This window comes from Ornithorhynchus anatinus, chromosome 1, assembly GCF_004115215.2.
Source record: "Ornithorhynchus anatinus isolate Pmale09 chromosome 1, mOrnAna1.pri.v4, whole genome shotgun sequence".
NCBI lineage: Eukaryota > Metazoa > Chordata > Mammalia > Monotremata > Ornithorhynchidae > Ornithorhynchus > Ornithorhynchus anatinus.
Window position 1 is genome coordinate 137,192,015 of NC_041728.1, and position 5,915 is coordinate 137,197,929.

General features: G+C 41.8%; 1 non-coding gene across 1 annotated transcript; it reads right to left on the reverse strand.

Annotated features, from left to right (window-relative positions):
• Positions 1-5,048: 5,048 nt before the first annotated feature.
• On the reverse strand, positions 5,049-5,186 carry LOC114817668. Its single transcript, XR_003765525.1, has one exon. It is a non-coding gene; the product is annotated as a small nucleolar RNA SNORA7 (small nucleolar RNA).
• Positions 5,187-5,915: the final 729 nt, after the last annotated feature.

The window sequence follows — 5,915 nt, forward strand, 5'->3', positions numbered from 1 at the left end:
TGAGGTCTGGACTGTAAAAGGAGAGCAGGGAGGTGAGGTAGGAGGGGACAAGGTGATGGAGAGCTTTGAAACCAAGAGTGAGGAGTCTGCTTGATAAGGAAGTTGACAGGCAACCACTGGAGATTATTGAGGAGGGGGGAGACATACCCAGAGCGTTTCTGTAAGAAAGATAATCCGGGCAGCAGAGTGAAGTATAGACTGAAGTGGGGGAAGACAGGGGGTTGGTAGTTCAGAAGGGATGTTGATGCAGTAATCCAATTAGGTTTATGATGAGTGATTGTACTAACATGGTAGCGGTTTGGATGGAGAGAAAAAGGCGGATCTTGGCAATTTTAGTGCTTAGTACAGTGCCCGGCACATAGTAAGCACTTAACAAATACCATTATTATTATTACTATTGTACTGCTCTACACAGGTGAGCACACAATAAATGATTGTGGTATTTGTTAAGCCTTACTTTGTGCCAAGCTCTGTACTAAAGGCTGGGGTAGATATAAGACAAGCAGGTCCCACATGGGGCTCACAGTCTAAATAGGAGGGAGAGCAGGCATTGAATCCTCATTTTGCAGATAAGGGAACTGAAGCACAAAGAAGCAGCTTTGTCTAGTGGATAGAGTCCGGGCCCGGGAGTCTGAAGGACTTGGGTTCTAATCCCAGCTCCTCCACTTGCCTTCTGTGTGACTTTAGGCAAATCACTTAACTCTCCTGTGCCTCATTTCCCTCATCTGTAAAATGGGGATTAGACTGTGAGTCCTATTTGGCACGGGATTGTGTCCAAACCGATTAACTTATATCTCTTAGAACGGTGCCTTAGTAAGCGCTTAAAAGGTACCTTTATTTTTTTTAAGTGAATTGCCCAGGGTCACACAGCAGGTAAGAGGCAGAGCTGTGATAAGAACCTAGGTTTTCTGACTCCCAGGCCTGTGCTCTTTCCACTAGGTGAAACTGCTTCTCAATAAATACCATTGATTTATTTCTCAAAGAAGCATGTCTACTCATATCCCTTCTCTTGTTATCCCTTCTAGATGGAGGCTTTGATTGTTTCACTAGTTCAAAATTTCAGACTTTAGGAAATGTGTGTGGTTAATAATTTCTTCTGGGCTACGGTGGCCAAGGTTGGCAGTTGGATATACCAAGCACTCAAATGCACATGAAGTTATGTGCATTCTGCCAGATGTGCAGCATAACCTAATGCTGCAGCATAGCATAATAACTTAAACCTGAAACATTTCTCTCTCTTACTCCAGAGGCTTTGTGTTTCCTTCCCTGGTCAACGTAAATATGGGTGCTGCTTCCAAGCTGCAGAATTCCACAGAAGATACTGGGTACTTAAAATAAAATGTGCTGGCATAAAGGTATCAATCAGTTAATCAATCAGCAGTATTAATGAGAAGCAGCATGGCACTGTGGATAAAGCACGGGCCTGGGAATCAGAAGGACCTGGGTTCTTCACATGTCTCTGCCACACGTCTGATCTGTGACCTTGGGCAAGTCACTTAACTTCTCTGGGTTTCAGTTACTTCATCTGTAAAACAGGGATTAAAGCCGTGAGTCTCATGTGGGACAGGGAGGGTGTCCAACTCAGTTACCTTGTATCTACCTCAGAGCTTAGAACAGTGCTTGGCACATAATAAGCAATTAACAAGTACCTAATTATTATTTATTGAGCACTACTCTGTCCAGCACTGTATTAAGCACTTGGGAGAATACAGTAGAGTTGGAAGTTCCTGCTCTCCAGGAGTTTACAATCTAGCATCTGGTGGTACTTTACCTGCTCTGGACCATGGACAGAACAGCTGGACTGTCCAGTGAAAAACTGATCAAATGGCCATCTTATTCTGGGAAGAAATTCCACTGATTGATGGGCACCCAGGATGCCCAGGTAATCTGCTCTAAAGTACAGCGGGACCAGTGTTGAACTTTTTTTTTCTATCTCTGATCTGAAGTTTTTCCATATTTATCTCTCCCAAGCTAGCCATGTGTTAACTAATGCTAATGGACAAACTCCCAAAAGGCACTGATCATATTTGGGGTGCCAAAATAATGGCAAAATGTTCTACCAAATCTGTAAACTCGTGGGCAGAGAATGCACCTACTGTATTGTTCTAATGTACTTTCCCAAGTGCTTGGCATAGGGCTCTGCATACAGTAAATGCTCAATAAATACGATTGACTGTGAACAGAACACTCAAATGGCTTTGGCACTGAGGCTCTAGTTCTTAATTTGACTGATTAAAATCCTTTACGATTAAAGTATATAAAATATAAAAGTAGAATATTTAAGCAACCCATCAGCAAGCAATTGACTATAGAGACCAAGAATCTGGACTAGAGGGACCGGAATCCTCTATCACTAATAAGCTTTTATAGAGGAAGCAATTAATAAGCTTTTATAGAGGAAGCAATCCGTGTGACCCAGGTTATCACCCCAATTCACACCAAAGGTGTTATAACTAAAGCGCAATTTTAATTCTCAGATCAAGAACTACCGGTTGAGTTGATTTGCTTTTCTTTTCTTACAGGATGAGACATTGATCTAGAACTGCCCAGGCAGAATCCAGTTTGTTTCAGAATTAGAAAGGACCAGGAGTGAACAAGTGAATGAGTGTGTGTGCATGTGTGTGTGTGCACGTGCACACTGACAGCACTTAGTACAGTGCTCTGCACACAGTAAGTGCTCAGAAAATATGATTGAAAGAATATACATTTATGATCTAAACACAAAGACTTGAGAAGCAGCTTGGTCTAATGGAAAATAAGTGAGCCTGAGGGTTAAGGGACCTGGATTCTAATTCTGGCTCCACCATTTGTCTGCTCTGTGACCTTGGGCAAGTCACTTAATTCCTCTGTGCATCAGATTCCTTATCTGCAAAATGGGGATTAAGACTGTGAGCCCCAGGTTGGACAGGGATTGTGTCCAACCTGGTTAATTTGTTTCTATCCCAGCACTTAGTTCAGGGCCTGGCATATAGTAAGCACTTAAAAAACACCTTAAAAATAAAAAAAAGAAGGGCTATTCCTCCTGGGTTCTCAGTTCAAAGAAGGCAGCTTCTCTGGGATCCCTCAGTCTGGTTGATTGAGGGGGAAACAGGATTCTCCAAATGACTGGAAAATTACCGGAATTAGGATGGAAAAAAATAAAACATATAGCAAGAATGGGAAACAGTGGGTGAAAATGTTAGAGAAATTATTAAAATTGTCCATTAGCCCAAAATAACTTTTCTGTATAAATATGTCCATGTATGCCTCATACCTTGATAAGCCCAGACAAATAGTATAGTGACTCTCCAGCAACTTCCTCAACACTGTTTTGAAAGAACCAAATCAGCCAGAGGCAGTGTGGTCTAGTGGATAGAGCAGGGGCCTGAGAGTTTTAATCCCAGATCTGCCCCTTCCTTGCTGTGTGAACTTGGGAAGGTAATTTAATTTCTCTGTGCCTCAGTTACCTGTTCTATAAAATGGGGATAAGACTATGAGCCCCATGTGGGACATGGACTGTGTCCAACATGATTATCTTGTATCTATCTCAGTGCCTGGCATGTAGTAAGTTCTTAACAAATACCATAATAAAGGAAAATCAACTCTGGCTTTTTAGGCTATCTACTTATGGCCAGTTCAATGGGAAGAAAAGTTGAGATGTGGAAAAGCCATAGATCCCCAAATGTTTGGCATCTATTAAGGAAAGTTTTATAGATTTCTCTTCAAAGGAAAAGAGAATGGAGGGAGTTTTTTTAAGATTACTTCCTGTTTTGAAAGTTCCCTCAGGTTAATTATATAGGCCACAAATTGCGCAACGTTCTTATGGTAGTAATACCTTGAATCTGAACGGTGTTTAAATTTTTCAAAAGCACTGTCACTTAAACTCACTTTTTCCACACTATATCTCTGGGAGGTAGGGAAAAGGTGATATTATTACCTCCCATTTTATAGAGGAAATTGAGGCCCATCAATTTGTCTGAAGCCACCGAGGAAACCTGGCACTGCTAGGATTATAAAACCTAGATTTCCTGACTCTCAGATCCATGATCTTTCCATACAATGCACTCCCTCTCAAGAGCATTTCCTTCTTAGAGTTTCATTAGTTTTATTTAGGTTCTGATCTTAATTCTGAAAATCCAGGAACATGCACCTCAAAGGGGCATCTTTGAAAAACAGCATGGCCTAATGGATAGAAAATGGGCCTGGTTGTCAAAAGGACTTGGGTTCTAATCCGGCTTCACCACTTGTCTGTTGTGTGACCTCTGCCACTTGTCTGTCTCCCCTTCTAGATTGTAAGCTCACTGTGGGTAGGGAATGTGCCTACTACCTCTGTTATATCGTTATATTGTACTCTCCCAAGTGGTTTAGACTGTGAGCCCTTAATTGGGCAGGGATTGTCTCTATCTGTGGCCAAATTGTACATTCCAAGTGCTTAGTATAGTGCTCTGCACATAGTAAGCGCTCAATAAATACTATTGAATGAATGAGTGGTTAGTACAGAGCTCTGCACAGAGTAAGTGCTCAGTCAATATGATTGACTGATATGTGGTGCAACACATGTGCTTCTTTGTCTGCTATTCAGGAGCCATTAGACTCTAGACTGTAAGCTTCCCCTCTAGAATGTAAACTTGATGTAGGTAAGGAATGTGTCTGTTATATCGTTGTTTTGTCCTCTCCCAGGCACTTAATACAGTGCTCTGCATACAGTAAATGCTCAAGAAATATGATTAAGTGACTGACTGACTGACCATTATTGGCCTCCCTACCCAGAACTCCCACTAGACTAAAAGATGTAAGTCAAAGTTCTCCAAAGGTTTGGAACTGACTTCAGAATTCTAAAGTAATCTATCTTGTCCTATGTTGTCAAGTCATCTCCAACCCATAGCGACTCCATGGACACATCTCTCCCAGAACACCCACCTCTATCTGCAATCTTCTAGTAGTGGATCCAGAGAGTTTCCGTGATAAAAATACGGGAGTGGTTTACCATTGCCGCCTTCCATGCGGTAAACGAGTCTCTGCCCTCGACTCTCTCCTGTGCCGCTGCTGCCCATCATGGGTGAGTTTTGACTTGTAGCAGATGGCCTTCCACTCGCTAGCCACTGGTCAAGCTAGGAATGGAATGGGTAGGCCTCTGCTTGATTCTCCCTCCCAAAGCTGAGACCAGTAGAGTACTGTAAACTCTCCAGGTGCGTTCCTGAGAGGAATCTATCATTTGGATTAAATTTAACTATCGTGGTGGTATCTGTTAAGTGCTCACTATGTGTCATACACTGTACTAAATACTGGGGTTGATACAAGATGATCAAGTCCCAAGTCGGTTCAAGTCTAAATAGGAGGGAGAACAGGTATTGAATCCCCATTTTGGAGATTAGAGAATGGAGGCCAAGAAAAGAGAAGTGACTTGCCCAAAGTCACCCAGCAGGGAAGTGATGAAGCCGATAGAACCCAGCTCCTCTGACTTCCAAGCCCATACTCTTTCCATTAGGCCATGCTGCTTCTCATCACCAAAATTCATGGTATCTATACACCTGCATAATTTATTGCATAATTTACTCATAATTTAAAACTGAAAAATTCAGAGCATTTAGCCCCGATTTGATTTTTGACCCTCATATGTAAGTGCCTCCGTTTCCCTATTTATAACAATGAAATAATCATCAGCAGCACCAAAATCATATGTGAAATTATTCATAAAGTAAGCATCTTTGAATTTCAGAGGAGCCCCTAAAATAATGTTTCAGAATGGAAAAATAATTTCAACTGCAAAGCATATTACTATTCCATGCCTCAGCCTGGTTCTTTGAGTACCATCTTTCTCCCTGTCTTGTCACTCTTAGAACATCTAACTTTTAATAATTCCTTACAGAGGAGAGAAGGGAAGTGCTTCCTTGTTTTTCTTCCCATTTGCCTATCATTCTTGCCACCACTTGCGG